This window comes from Oryx dammah, unplaced genomic scaffold, assembly GCF_014754425.2.
Source record: "Oryx dammah isolate SB20612 unplaced genomic scaffold, SCBI_Odam_1.1 HiC_scaffold_28, whole genome shotgun sequence".
Classification (NCBI taxonomy): Eukaryota; Metazoa; Chordata; class Mammalia; order Artiodactyla; family Bovidae; genus Oryx; species Oryx dammah.
The window spans coordinates 95,530,719-95,546,936 of record NW_024070212.1 but is presented as its reverse complement, the minus strand read 5'-3'; the positions used below and the strand labels follow the sequence as shown (position 1 = coordinate 95,546,936).

At 45.5% G+C, this 16,218-nt stretch overlaps 1 protein-coding gene across 2 annotated transcripts in view; it reads right to left on the bottom strand.

Moving 5' to 3' along the window:
• Window positions 1–16,218, bottom strand: part of LOC120856171 (cytosolic carboxypeptidase 6-like) — a 63,341-nt gene that overhangs the window by 22,361 nt on the left and 24,762 nt on the right. The gene's annotated exons all lie outside the window — the stretch shown is intronic.

The following is a 16,218-nucleotide window of genomic DNA, read 5'->3' as shown; positions in this document are numbered from 1 at the left end:
AACAATATTACATATTCCCTAAGCCTTGAGAGCCTTGCTCCAGGTTATTTACTGCACTGGCCCTGCTGGAGCCAAGAAATGGGACGTGGGTGGGAGGAGGGAAGAGATTGATTGAACATTTTCAATTAAAACAGGCTGTCTTTGAACAAAGATTTAAGATCCAGGCAAGGAGAAAGCAATAACTCTTTTGGCTGGAACCTTCTCTAATATATTGTAGAATTAAGAGAGAAAAAAATTGGGGTGAAAACTCCCAACCCTTCACTGCCAACAAAAACCTCAGAACAGCCTATATGTTCAAAATGTCATTCTTCTCAGATTCTTCTGTTGCTCCTGATGGGTTTCTAGCCAAGAGCAGGAGCAGACAGCAGGGGGTATCACGACCCTGGAGTCAGAGAAACAGGAGTTGGCTGGAGTTGTCTGAAACTCAGACTGACTAGGTGACTTAAAAGTAAAGGGTGGGTGTCAATAGCTCCAGTACGTGGTGGGACCCTTTAACAAGTAAAGAGGGTTGGCTTATTCACATTCGTTTGTTTATTCATTCATTCTAATTTTGGGGATTCCTCCCATGTGTGTACTGCTATGAAGAAGGGCTGAGACTAGGTTAGATAAAAAGGAATTAGACGCAGTCTAGAAGAGGCAAAGACTCTGATGCTGGGAAAGATTGAGGGCAAGAGGAGAAGTGGGTGGCAGAGGATGAGATGGCTGGATGATATCACTGATTCAGTGGACATGAGTCTGAACAAACTCCAGGAGATAGTGAAGGACAGGGAAGCCTGGCATGCTGCAGTTCATGGGGTGGCAAAGAGTCGGACTGGCTTAGTGACTGAACGACAACAGGAATACGATACTAACATATCCCAAACAGCTGCGTTACCAAACAGGCTGTTGCATGGTCACCTTCACAAAAGCAATGACCATTTTTTTCCGGCACACCCTGTGCACCGTACAGTGTAGTTATTTACTATCGACAATCCCTGCCACATCCCTGTGAGGCCAGAGCATAATTTGACACATCTTTTACAGGAAACTGAAAAAAGGAGAGTTTGCATAATTGACCCAGCGTCTCGTGGCTAGAAAGTGATAGAAGTGGCATACGAACCTGAGTGTCTTTCTAACACCATGCGTGTTTTCTCCTTTCGTGAGTGTGGTCATAAATTCAAACACAAATTCTGTGGGCATGTGGCAGATTTAATTCCAAGTGGAGGAATTGTGAAAGGCTTCAAGGAAGTGGACTATAACAAAGATTTGAAGGACAAAGACAAATCTGAAATGGGGAGGTAGAGATAAATGAGCATCAGTACAAGTGGGGAGTGTGGCCGTGGGCCACGATTCTGTGCCAGAAATAAGACAGAGAAGGGCCCGCAGGCCCAAGGAGCTAAAGGGCAGAGGGGAGGTAGGGCTGCACTGGGTAGGCTGGCGACAGATTAGTGAAGGCTCTGAATGTCAGATTATGGAATTTAAACTTCTTTTCTGTTGGCAATAAAAACCAGAGTGTATCTATTGTGGTATCCATCATCTGTTCACTCAATCTACACTTGTTGATCACCTAGTATATTCAACTTCTCTAGAAGGCATGGGATATACTTTGCTTAAAAACAAACAAAAAACAACCAACCAAGACAACAATTCTTAAATCTATAAGTATAAACAGTAAAAGAAAAAAAAAGAATAAAAAATCCTAAATAAATGCATAATTGTGGTTTTAATAGTGCTAGGAAGAAAATGCAGAGTCTATAACTGAGGGCAATGTGGGTGCTGCCTTAGAGAGGGGGTATGGGCAGGCTTCTGCAAACTGAGAGTGGGCAGTGGGTAAGCATCTATGAAGGAGGAAGGGTGGGTGGGAACAGTCCTTGGGTGGGAGAGAGGGGCTGAAAGAGGGCTATTGTGGAGAGGCAGGCAGGGGCTAGATACTGTGGCACCTTATGCTGGGTCACCTGAAGGAATCTGGATTTTCTAACTGAATGGGAAGAGTCTAAGTGAAGGAAGAATTTTAGGCAGGAAAATGAGATGATCTGATTTATAATTTTAAAAGGTCATTGTTTTGCTAAAAAATAAGAGAGCAAGAGTGGGAGCAAGCACATCAGCCAGGTGACTGCAGTGATGGTCCAAGGGGAAGAGGGGAGCCTGGAACAGGACAAAGACCGCAGAGGTGGAGGATATATCCTTGGGGGAAGAACTAGCAGGACCTGCTGACGGACTGGACGTGGAGCCTGAAAGAGAAGATGGAATGAAGGGTGGTAGCTGGGTAGATGGCGATGCGGGGCTCTGGAATGTGAAAGACTGAGCGAAGAAAAAGAATCAGGGGAGAGGTTAGGAGTTCAACCTGACTTCAAGATGCTTATGAGACATTGGGAGCCCTGATCCTGAATCAGCAATATGAAAAGGTCAGATAATGGAAATGGTTTCTGAACCATCCGCTCTTTAGGACTACTCATGCCAAAATGCTTGCGGCCTGAGTGGTCTGTCCCCTGCTGCTCACTCTCCACCCTCTCACCCGTGGCTCTCAGAAGGCATCCAAGGTCCCTGGGATAAAGGCAGTGACTGAAGGACCCTCTGTCCTCATGTCTCAGGGCCTTGGATCTGGAGCACTGAATGAGCCCCTACATGGGAATCAAGAGACCAATCTGGTTTCAGCCACTAACTTGTCGTGGGATCATAGCCATTTCCTTTCTCTAGGCTTAACTTTGCTGTGGGTAACATGTATGCTCTCTCAAGTTCTTTCCAGGGTTAACAAAATATATTCAAGCAAAATTCTCAATACCATAAGCTTTTGAAAAACCCCATCCTCGTTTTTTCACTCAACAGATATTTATCGAGAACCTACCTACTCTGTGCCAGGTGAGTTTTAGGTGCTTGGCACAGCAAACAAAACTGACCAAGATCCCCGTCTTCATCAGACTTACATTCTAGGTACTGGGGACAAACTGCGAATCTAGTACATTCGTACGTTATCAAGATGGCAGAGAGTGGTGAGTGCCATGAAGTAAGGCTAAGCGAAGGGCAAGGGGGTGTTGGGAGAAAGGCGGCAGATCATAGCAGAAAGCAGAGTGGGCAGAGAAGGCCTCTTTGGTGGAATGGGGCTTCAGCGGGCTTGGAGGGGGTGGGGGAGCTGGCCAGCATGGGGAATGAGTGGCCTTCCTTGTCTGAACAGGACCTCTGACCAGTCACTTCCTAACTGGGCTCCTGTGAAGTCCAGCCCAATCGCACCACTGGGGATAACAGTCAACCTTGGGCATGAGTTCTCCCTGGTAGGATTCAGGAACTTCTCCTTCTTGTCATGTGGCAGTTTCCTGGCTGATTGAAGGTCCTCCCACCTCCCAGGGCAAAGCCAGAGGGGATGCCTCTCATATCCTCCCACCTGACCTGTGACCTCCCTTTCCTGGCCTGCTCCTTCCCAGACCCTCATCTCTGAAGCTGGCTCCATACTTCTCTCTCCCTGCAGCACTTCCAGAACCACCAGCAAGCACTTGTAGCCTCCCCGCCCTGCTCTGCAGGGAACTAAGGAGCAGCCCCATGCAACAGATACCATGTCTCACTTCTCTCCCCACAGGTGTGTGTTGCAGGGAGATCTGATTGCTATCCCCATTTTGCAGATGAAAAATCAGAAGGAACATGTCCATTGAGTCTCATCAGATACTAGCACAAAGAGGACTGGAGCTCATTCACTCCTTCATTCATCTACTCAGATATTCATTAAATGCCTTCTATGTGCCAGACACAATTCTAGAACCTATATTACAGTGACAAGAAAAACAGATACAGTCCCTGTCCTCATGAAGGTCTTTCTTTGCCATCATCCAGCCTCCAAATATGAAAATGTAACTCCTACCTGCTCCCTGCTGGGAAACCCCCACCTAGAATTCTTTCTCTGTTCACACTTCCACCCACGCCAGCAACAGATGATTGTCATTAAGGGGACTGATTAATTCTGCAAAGGAGTAGACCCAGGAAAAGCAATCCCTCTTTGGTAAGGCTGACAGCACTGTGGGAATGTTAAGAGGCAACTGTCCAGGAGCCTCCGGGTAAAGCCAGAAGAACAACGTGATATGAAGGATCTTTTGTGTCTGCCTCTCTCACCCATCCTCCCACGGCATCGGACAGGTGCACGGCTAAACAGATGAGTCTGTCTCTCAAGGGCAGTGTGAAGCCTGCAGATGTAATTGCAGAGTCCACTCCAATCACAGGCAACTCCTAAGGCACTTCCTGAGGTAAGGAGGCTGGCAGAAAAAGACAAGGGAGACGCAGCGGGGGTGGGGTGGGGGCGGGGAGGAAGAGACAGAGAAAGATGCAAACAGGCAGGCAGGTGCAGAGACAAATGGGTCAGGGTGGAGCAGAAAGATACGTGAGGAGAGAAAGCTCATCAGAGGGGCTGAGAGAAAGTCAAACTTGAAAACAAGAGAAAGGACAGAGGGGCAGAGAGAGAGAGAAACCTAGGAAGTAGATGACAGAGTGAATCGGAGAGACAGAGAGAGAGTGAGAGAGAGATGCAACTGTAGACAGGGAGGGTGAGAGAGGGAAGGAACAGGAGAAAGGCAGAGGATGAGACAGAAAGAGACAAAGGGAGAAAAGCAAGTTTAAGAGGTGAAGACGGTAAATGAGATGCAGCAAGACTGAAACGTAGAGGCAGGAACAGAGAAAGAGGCAGAGGACAGAGAGAAGGAAGGGAAAGACTGATGGATGGAAGGAAGACCTCCTCTTTGATAAGTGAGGTGCAGCTCAAAAGGGTAGGATATATTCTGAGAGGCTCACTTCAGAGAAGAGGGTACAGGTATACATGGTGGAGAGGTGTCCAGGTCACTAAAGAACGCTGGGTGTTGGGACTAGCTGTGAGGCTCCATATATGTGTTTCCAATTGCCACTGTAACAAAGCACCACACACTTAGTGGCTTAAAACAAAAGAAATTCAGTGTCTCACAGTTTGGAGGCCAGGAGACTGAAATCCATTTCAGTGGGCCACACTCTCTCTTGAGGCTCTAGAGGAGAAACGGTTCTGGCCTCTCCTGGCCTCTGGTGGCTGCTGGAATTCCTTAGCTTGTGACCACATCATTCTAGTCTCTATGATCACATCTCCCTCTGCCTTCCTCTTAAAAGGATATATGTGATTGCATATAGGGCCCACCCAGATAACCCAGGACCATCTCCCACCCCAAGACCCTTAACAATGACATCTGCAGAGATCCTGTTTCTACATAGTGAAAGTGAAGTGAAGTCGCTCAGTCGTGTCCAACTCTTTGCGACCCCGTGGACACCAGGCTCCTCCGTCCATGGAATTTTCTAGGCAAGAGTACTGGAGTGGGTTGCCATTTCCTTCTCCAGAGAATCTTCCCAACCCAGGGATGGAACCCAGGTCTCTCGCATTGTAGACAGACGCTTTACCGTCCGAGCCACCAGGGACCCGATCTCTAGGTTCCAGGGTTTGGCATCTAGACCTTTTGGGGGGAGGAGGTTGCATGTTCCCTGGGTTTATCTGATTGGCAAGAGCTGAGGAGGAAGACCGTCAGTGTCAGAAGTGGAACCCTGGCGCTGTGTGGGGTGCTCAACCCACCCATGTGACACTCAGCATCACTCAAAGTTGCCCAGCACCTCCCACATAAGCAGAAAGTGGATTTGTAGGATTTGGACCCAGGACTTCCCTGGTGGCTCAGATGGTAAAGCGTCTGCCTACAATGCAGGAGACCTGGGTTCAATCCCTGGGTCAGGAAGATCCCCTGGAGGTGGAAATGGCAACCCACTCCAGTAGTCTTGCCTGGAAAATCCCATGGATGGAGGAACCTGGTAGGCTCCAGTCCTTGGGGTCGCAAAGAGTCGGACACGACAGAGTGACTTCACTTTCACTTTCAAGCCTAACTCCAGGATCCTTTTTATCTGCATTGTTTGCGACCTCTCAAGGGAAGGGAATACTTGCACTGGACCGTGTGCTGCTTAGTTGACTTCTTAGTTCAGTTCAGTCACTCAGTCGTGTCCGACTCTTTGTGACCCCATGAATCGCAGCACGCCAGGCCTCCCTGTCCATCACAACTCCCAGAGTTAACTCAGACTCACGTCCATCAAGTCAGTGATGCCATCCAGCCATCTCATCCTCTGTCATCCCCTTCTCCTCCTGCCCCCAATCCCTCCCAGCATCAGTCTTTTCCAATGAGTCAACTCTTCGCATGAGGTGGCCAAAGTACTGGAGTTTCAGCTTTAGCATCATTCCTTCCAAAGAACACCCAGAACTGATCTCCTGGTTGGATCTCCTTGCAGTCCAAGGGACTCTCAAGAGTCTTCTCCAACACCACAGTTCAAAAGCATCAGTTCTTCAGCGCTCAGCCTTCTTCACAGTCCAACTCTCACATCCATACATGACTACTCGAAAAAGCCTTGACTAGACGGACCTTAGTCGGCAAAGTAATGTCTCTGCTTTTGAATATGCTTTCTAGGTTGGTCATAACTTTTCTTCCAAGGAGTAAGCATCTTTTAATTTCATGGCTGCAGTCACCATCTGCAGTGATTTTGGAGCCCCCCAAAATAAAGTCTGACATTGTCTCTACTGTTTCCCCATCTATTTCCCATGAAGTGATGGGACCAGATGCCATGATCTTCATTTTCTGAATGTTGAGCTTTAAGCCAACTTTTTCACTCTCCTCTTTCACTTTCATCAAGAGGCTTTTTAGATGCTCTTCACTTTCTGCCATAAGGGTGGTGTCATCTGCATATGTAAGGTTATTGATATTTCTCCCGGCAATCTTGATTCCAGCTTGTGCTTCCTCCAGCCCAGTGTTTCTCATGATGTACTTGGCATAGAAGTTAAATAAGCAGGGTGACAATATACAGCCTTGATGCACTCCTTTTCCTCTTTGGAACCAGTCTGTTGTTCCATGTCCAGTTCTAACTGTTGCTTCCTGACCTGCATACAGATTTCTCAAGAGGCAGGTCAGATGGCCTGGTATTCCCATTTCTTTCAGAATTTTCCACAGTTGATTGTGATCCACAGAGTCAAAGGCTTTCGTATACTAAATAAAGCAGAAGTAGATGTTTTTCTGGAACTCTCTTGCTTTTTCCATGATCCAGCGGATGTTGGCAATTTGATCTCTGGTTCTTCTGCCTTTTCGAAAACCAGCTTGAACATCAGGAAGTTCACGGTTCACGTATTGGTGAAGCCTGGCTTGGAGAATTTTGAGTATTCCTTTACTAGCATGTGAGATGAGTGCAATTGTGCAGTAGTTTGAGCATTCTTTGGCATTGCCTTTCTTTGGAATTGGAATGAAACTGACCTTTTTCAGTCCTGTGGCCACTGCTGAGTTTTCCAAACGTGCTGGCATATTGAGTACAGCACTTTCACAGCATCATCTTCCAGAATTTGAAATAGCTCCACTGGAATTCCATCACCTCCACTAGCTTTGTTCATAGTGATGCTTTCTAAGGCCCACTTGACTTCACATTCCAGAATGTCTGGCTCTAGATGAGTGATCACACCATCGTGACTATCCGGGTTGTGAAGATCTTTTTTGTACAGTTCTTCCATGTATTCTTGCCAGCTCTTCTTAATATCTTCTGCCTCTGTTAGGTCCATACCATTTCTGTCCTTTATTGAGCCCATCTTTGCATGAAATGTTCCCTTGGTATCTCTAATTTTCTTGAAGAGATCTCTAGTCTTTCTCATTCTGTTCTTTTCCTCTATTTCTTTGCATTGATCGCTGAAGAAGGCTTTCTTATCTCTCCTTGCTATTCTTTGGAACTCTGCATTCAGATGCTTATATCTTTCCTTTTCTCCTTTGCTTTTCACTTCTCTTCTTTTCACAGCTATTTGTAAGGCCTCCCCAGACAGCCATTTTGCTTTTTTGCATTTCTTTTCCATGGGGATGGTCTTGATCCCTGTCTCCTGTACAATGTCACGAACCTCCTTCCACAGTTCATTAGGCACTCTATCTATCATATCTAGGCCCTTAAATCTATTTCTCACTTCCACTGTATAATCATAAGGGATTTGATTTAGGTCATACCTGAATGGTCTAGCGGTTTTCCCTACTTTCTTCAATCTGAGTCTTAATTTGGCAATAAGGAGTTCATGATCTGAGCCACAGTCAGCTCCTGGTCTTGTTGACTTCTTAAGTGTGTTGTAAACCAGCCACCACTATCTCTTTAATTCAGATCCTTATTTCTTATCTGAACAATTGCTTCAGCCTCCTAATTGGTCTTCTTGCCTTTAGTTTCTCCCCATTTTCGTTGAGAGTGACATTATCACAGTTGTAACCTCATCACTACCTGACTTACAACCCTAAGCTAATTCCTGTACAAGACCTAAACCCTGAAATCTGGCATTTTCAGCTTTCCATAAACTGGCCTAAGCTTTGTCTCTTGACACTATGTCCTGTGATACCATTAAATGTGGGTTTTAGGATCTGAAAGCATTGGTTTTAATCTTGGATGCTTGGGCAAGTTACTTACCTTCTCTGAGCATCAGTTTTCTCATCTCTGAAAAGACCTACCTCACAGTACAATTGTGCTGATTAGAAATTATATACCCAAAGCACTCAGTACAAGGCTGCTGTGTAGCAGCTTTAAAAATTATCCTTATTTATAGGCCTGTCATTGCCAACAAAGCATGAGCTCTTTAAGGACAAGGGTGAGTCAGGTTCAAATTTGTTTCCAGAGTCATTTAACACATGTTGGGCCTATTAACGGAGGCAGGGGGAAGACAAACAAACCAAAAAGACAAGATTAAAGAAGGAGAAAAAGAGCAACAGAGAGACAGAGGGACAGAGAGATGAAAAAAGTATTTTTAAAATTCTATGTTCGGGGGCTTCCCTGGTGGTCCAGTGACTAACGCTGTCAATGCAGGGGCCCAGATCTGATCCTTGGTTGGGGAACTAGTTCCCACTTGCCGCAACTAAGAGTCCGCATGCTGCAGAATAGAATTAGAAATATTTGTAAAGCAAAACTGATATGATTTGAGGGTTGAATGTAGGGTGCTTGCAGAGGAGGCTGGACTAGGAAAGGTGTCAAAGCTAGCTCACCAGATTCACGTCTCGAGGAACAGCAATGTCCCTGTTTCTTCTGGACAAGTTGTCTGAGTGTGACTCCTAGAAGCCAGGAGCTCTGTTCTCCCCAGAGTAGTCTTCTCGGCACCCTTCTGACCTGATTTAATTTTGCTGCACGGTTGTGCTAGGCAACTTCCCTGATTCCCATAGTGGGGCTCCACTGGAATGTCTGGTTTCTGGCGTTTCCTGGCATCTACTGCTCAGTGGGGGCATGTCTTGCTTTCATGTCAGGCAAAGCTGAACGTTTCTGACTCACAAGATGGGGAACAAGCTGGGCTTAAACGTCCCGTGAGACTAACACATTTATCCAGTCTTTGGGAGAGAATGTATTTTCTCTGGAACTTTTCTGCTCTCACTCTCCCACACCTCTGTTGGGCCAGCTGGCCTGTTGGTCTGCCTGGCTGCCTCCCTCCCTCTGACAAATGCTAACCAGGATCTGCTCAGTGTCAGGCTATCAAACATGCCTGTTACACATCTCATTCAGTCCTGCTCTGTTTTAGCAACAATAAGACAACAAGTCATGCTCTATCCCATGCTCTCATCTCTCCATTGGGCAAGAGGATTTCTTAGACCAGTCATGTGCCACTTCACACTCCGTGCATGGCAGACCTCCTGCCTCACTGGCTCTAGGTAACTCCTACCAATTCTTTAGCCCTCAGCTCAACTGCCACTTCCTCCAGAAAGCCTCCCCTGACCTCCTAGCCATGCCGGTGCCACAGTCACACACCCTTCTGGACCCGCTGGCACTCCTTCATGGTCCACTCACACTGGCAACTCTACCTGTGTCTATGATACTGTCTCCTCTGCAGACCATTAAGTTCTGTGGGGATAGAGTTGCCCCTTTCCTGGCCAGCAGAGCACTGACTTCCTCTGGCCTCAGTGATTGGTCGGTCATGGCATAAGCCCAGTGAGACACAGTTCTGGGGCTTGTAAGAGACACAGTCACCTTTAATGCGGAGAGGGCGGGCTAGGCACCAGGAGATAACATTTTGCTTCCAGAGGGAAGAGAGCCTATAAGAGAATGGAGCCAATGTTCAGGTGGCAGCTTGACACCAAGATGACCTTGCTGGAGTCTCTTGGTTTCATGTCAGGCAAAGCTGAAGGTTTCTGACTCACAAGATGGGGAAGAAGCTGGGCGTCCCATGAGACTAACACCCAATCTTTGGGAGAGAATGTATTTTCTCTGTTCCTTCAGATCTGAAAATGTTGTAAGCTAAGTAATTCCCCTTTTTACTTAAGTTAGTTTGAGTTGGGTTTTTTTGTCACTTGCAAACAAAGGAATTCTGCTACTACAGGACCTTGGAGTTTCCCTCATCAGATGTCCTAAACTTACAGAGGAGGAAGAGACTTACAAAGTCACAAAGACTTTTTTATACACAATCAATTTTCCAAATAAATGTATTTCCTCACTTGCTTTTATCTGTTTCCTACTGACCAGAACAGGGGCATGTTGTCCTCCAACCCAGATAGGGTCATAGAACATTGATCTTGGTCAAAGCATGCCTAATCTTTCTCCACCAGAGAGAATTTCTTAATCCAAGTCCTCAGGAACCAGTTTTATTTTCCATTACAATGTTTTTATCCTCCAGGTAGAATTGCTGATGACCGTCCTTTCTCTTCTACACAGAGTAATCAGCGGCAATTAATTCTAATAACAAGGAGACAGCAAGAATGAACAGAGCATTAATTGGACAGAAGTAATCAGAGCCTCCCTTCTCCACAGTTGCTACCTGTCTGCAGGAAAATATGAGCAAGCACATGCGTGCATGCACAAGCACACACGTGTACACAAACATGCACACAAACACACACATGCACTTCTCCCAACCCCCAGTCAACCAAGGCTCAAGGAGAGGGTACAGAATGAGCATGCTGTCTGATCAGCATGGTGCTGTATAAAAAAGAAAACCAAGGACTCTGGAGCCACAAAGATTCCACTGCTAACCAGTCACTTAAAATGGGCCTCCTCATTTGTAAAATGGGGATACACAGACCTACTTCAAAGTGGTTTAGAAGATTAAATGAGATTATTGTACGCAAAGCACTTTTCACTGGTGTGTAGCCGGAGCTCAGTCAGTGGCTAGTTTCCTTTCCTTCCACATCAAACACTTTCATTTATGCTGGTGGAGAATAAAGGCCTAATGTGATCTGAATTTTAGGTCCTTTGAATGCTCTTGATCCAGCCAAACCTCCGGATCCTCCCCTTAATTCTGTGCCCCTGTCCTTCCCCAGTCTATACCAACACACACAGAGACACACAGACACCCACACACTCATTGGCCTGCCACTCTCCTTTTTGGGATTATAAATTCTGGGAGAGCAGTTTAGTACCCTCATGCTCTCACAGTACCTGGCACACAGCTAATGCTGAATGGACACTTGTTAAATAATCACCTATGAAGCCTGTGCCTTTGCTCATGTTTGCACTCCATCTTAGTCTCCTTCCTGGTCATCTTTCAAGGCTTAGCCTAGACACCACCACATCCTTCACAAAATCTTAGAAACTTGTTCTTGGAAGTACTCCCTTCTCCTCTGAACTCCATTCCTCTTTTATAATACCTACAGCTTTCCACCATATGATGTAAGATATACATGGATGACATAAGATATATATGGGTATCTTTTTTTCTGTCTTCTCAAGTTCCTTCAATCATTCAACCAACTCCTTGAGTAAATGCTGAGTACCACGGATACAGAGAGACACCCAATTGTGTCTATGTCTTGAGATGTTTAAGTTCTGACTAGTCCTTGAGCACAGCCACCATGTCTGACTCATCTTCCTTTTCCCCAGGCCTTAGACCATGGTAGGTGATCCTTAAATATTTGATAATGGCAATTGGTTTCTCAGGAGAGTACCTCTGGAATGGGACATCAATGGGTCTTGGGAGGTCATCCAAGGCAAGTGAACTTCTTGAGGTTGGTCACAGATGTCCCTGGGCTTTCTGCGGGAAAGGATTCTGTATTATAGAAGAAGATCTCGGTGGGGGGGGGGGGGCGGTAATCAGCCCTGCCCCTAGATGGTGTCACACAGATGCATTCAAATCCTAAAACCATGAATCAGCTGAGACTTGGTGCCCAGGGATGTATGATTTAGTAATAAACCTGCAGAAGCTGTGGCCTGAGGAAATGCCCATCTTTTCCACCAGGTTTCACAGTGATGTTGTTCAATTCAATTGCTCAGTTGTGTCTAATTCTTTGTAACTGCATGGACTGCAGCATGCCAGGCCTCCCTGTCCATCACAACTCCTGGAGTTTGCTCAAACTCATGTCCATTGAGTTGGTGAGGCCATCCAACCATCTCATCTGTTGTCCCCTTCTCCTGCCTTCAGTCTTTCTCAGTGATGTTGTATGAGTCATTCACCCATTCTGGATCCACTTCAATTTCATTCAACCAGAAATTATAAACAACTACTATGTTCCTGGCAGATACAGAGATCAATCAGACAGGAGTAGCCCCCTTTAAGAGTTCACAGTCTACCAGACATTATGCAAAGGAACATCACAGAGAGATGGTGCAACATGCCTATATTGTGCAGTCCTTTGTTTTCAGAACCTGAAGAAGGCTCCTCACTGCATTCAGGATAAATTTCCAATCTCTGTCTGGAACAACAACCTTTTATAATCTGAAGCCTGCCTACCTGTCCAGCCTCTTTCCCATACCCACCCTGTGCCCTGGCCATACTTTAATGCTAATCATTTCCAAGGCTCCATTATCATTCATGTCTTTGTATGAGAGATGCTATTCCAAAATTCTCTACCTGATCAACTTCTGATGATACTTCAATATGAAGTGAAAGTACCAAAATAGAAGTATGCACAGGAGTATAACATTTGTAAAGTGGAAATAATTAAAAATATTATGGTCAAAAGAAAGCTTCCTTTTTTCCTTTCTCTCTCTCTCTACCCCACTCTCTCTTTCTTCTTCTGTCAAAAGGGCAGATTAGATTAGATTAGCTCTACCAACACTTTTGAAACTGAAAGTGTTGCTATGGGTATAAAAACCCCTCCATATCCCCCGTTTCTTGCTTTTAGAAAAAGATTTTAGTCTCCTAGGTCTTCCCTGAGTTTCAAAGAGCAGACTCAAGCAGTTACTAATAACACAAATGAGGTAATGCAGAGACAAAGGTAAAATAGTCAAGCAAGACAAGTAATATTAGCTTGAGCAATAGTTTGGTGATGAAAGAGTTCTAGTTCCTCCTTAAGGGGTATATATGACAATCCCATGCACATCTTTGAGTTGTTCTGCAGGAACTAAGACAACCCCTGCACTGCCAACCCAGGTGGAGGATGCTGAACATGTTGAACACAAGCACAAAGACTGGTTGGAACCAGAAGGCTGATGATCAACATTACTGAAACATCACTTTGTTACCTCACTACCAACCACTGAAATTCCATGAGCTGACCATGCAACCTACAACCCTCACCCCAAAATTTACCTTTAAATACCCTTCTATGAAACCTGTCAGGGGAGTTTTGGTCTTTTGCTGCATATTCTCCTTGCTTGGTGCCTGCAATAAGCACTGTACTTTCCTTCACCACAACCCAGTGTCATTAGATTGGCTTTGCTCTGTGGCGGGCAAATGGACCCCACTTTGGTCTGGCAACACTTTTAAGATGGAGTAATCACACATTAATCTTTGTACTGGGTCTTTGGAAATCATGATCAATCTGGCTGAGCTATGCCTTTCCTTATGGGTTTTGAAAACACCCCAAAAGCCAATTAACTAGACTGTAGTCTTGGTTTCCTGGAGAAAATTCCTCCAAATGGTAAGTGAGATGGCAGTTTTCCTCCACATTCAAAATCTTTCCCTTCCTAGATTTTGTTCCTGCCCAGGATTACAGTTTTCTCCCTTAAAAAATACTCTAAGAGATCACGACAGCCTCTTAGTTGAGAGCAGTGAGGGGCTCATGCACGGCTCTGGGCTCTCTGACCCTTGTGGAATGTCTTCCTCTTCTTCCCACTCTTCCTTTGTCTCTTGGTGAATGTTTAGTCATCAGCCTTGTACCCCCAGCTCAAAATCTATCCTATCAAGGAAGTCTTCCCAGATCCCTTGAGGCTGAATTAGTTGCTTAGTTGCTCTGTTCTCTGTGTACACACAGAATTCTGTATCTATCTTTTCCTTAGCTTTAAGCACATTGTTTTATAATCTCGGCCAGATCGTGAGGTAGGTTAGGCAGCAGGTACTGGCTACCATTTTTGTTGAGATGAAAATATAGCAAATTAGAGAGAATTATATTTGTCAGAACTTTCACTAATATGTGGTTGGAGGGAAATCTGAGACCCAGGGAGGTGAATTTACTTTTGCTTAAATTATCAAGCTAGAAAGTGATTGAACTGAGATTCAAATCTGATGACTCCCAAATCAGTGCTCACTGAGTTATTCACTCAGTCACATCTGTTAGCAGCTAACTGTGTATGAGGCACTGTCCTAGGCACTGAGATGCAAAACTTCAAGCACGGCTTCCCTGTCTCATGGCAGGTAATGACAGAGCAGAGGCAAATCCTTCATGTTGGTCTATGGTCTCCAGATTTGAGGCTCTCCTGTTCCACTGTGGGATTTCACCACTAGGAAGCTCCATGGCCAGCTTCCCAGCCTTGCCCTCTCCCTAGGAAATAGCAGGACTTCCTTGGAACAACCCTTTCCTCTGCACCGAAATCTTTGGCTGTGCCCTCTGTGGAAAGACAGCCAAGGCTGCTGCCAAGTTCATTAATAATTTTGGCTTTCTGGAGGAAGGAGTTGGATTGCTTTGCTCTTCAAATATCAAAACATCCAATTAACACAGCTAATTAGCATCACTAGTAGCAGTCAAAAGAATGGCAATTTAGATGCAGGATTTCAAAGGTTTCCTAGTTGCAGGCCAAGGCAACCCATCTCTTGCTAATGACAAGAGTTCCTTGTTTAGGTAATTCTACAGGAGCCATCAATTAGCTTAGCCACTGGGCAGAGACTGGCCGTATCACCGAGTCATTTGTCTAATCAGAACTGGGGGTAGAGAGAAAGAGACAAAATAGGGTAAGAGAGGGATGGAGGGAGAAGGGACTAAAAGAGAGAGAGAGAATGAGAACAAAAGGGAAATACAGAGAGGGAGAGATGCAGAGAGAAGTAACACACAAAGAAACTGTCAAAACAAAAAGAGAATGAGTGAGAAAGAGGTAAATGTGAAAGGTGACACACAGATAAACAGACAGCAGTAATATAGGTACAAAGAAAAAGACATAATTTCCTAAATATAGAAAAGATATTATTAAAAAAAATGTTCGACCACCAGTAGCTTTGGGAAGGTCGCTGTTCATTGGGAAACCTAGTGTTCGGATCTGTAAAATCAGGCTTAGCCGTGAGTTCTGATTAAAATTTGTCAAAGTTCAACTGCTATGGTGAGATCCAAGAGAAGAGAGATTAGGAGACCGAAACCAGGGTTTTCTCTTCCCTTCTCATACTGGATGTTGGTCTTCCCGTGTGCCTTAGTTTCTCTTTAGACAGTCAGGTGTGAGGTCAGTATTCCTCCATTTGTGTACTTTTTCCTGTAAACCCAATGGGCCCAGCAGCCAGGGCTCCAGTCAGCCAGGAGCACCGCTGTCTTCCCCAAGGAAGGAAATCAGTGGGTCTCCCATGGCGCGCACCTCAGAAACAGCTTTCGTGGTTGCCTCCACCCTGGTTCAGGCCTCAGGGCTGTGTCTCAGGGTGACTGCAGCTGGTCTCTCCTTGCTACTGTCCAGCCCATTCTCATCATTGTTGCCAGAGTGACATTTCTAAGATGCAGATATGACCCTGTCTCTCTCTAACTTAAACCGCTTTTTAATGGGTTCCTTACTTTCTCTAGATCAAGTCCAAACTCATTAAGCATGATATTCAAGGCCCACCTCTGGGTTCTGTTTCTGGCCGTCTTCTCTGCACCTTTCTCTTGACCCATATCTCCCACTCCCTACCCTACACTCACATTCCAACTACACAAGATGATGTGGGGTCACCTGGGTGATCCACACATCTTTACCTCTGGGTTCTTCTTCATACAGTCTGGCCCCTGCAATGCCTTAATTGATCCCAGCAATTTCTCTGTGGCTTTCTATGTCTATGTTTCTGTTTATACACATCCCCTGCCTATTAACTTGTTCTTTTTACAGCCTCACCTCTTACCTATCAGGTACGCAAGGGTCACAAGCTCAAATGTCTTCAGACCCTGGGCTTATAATATA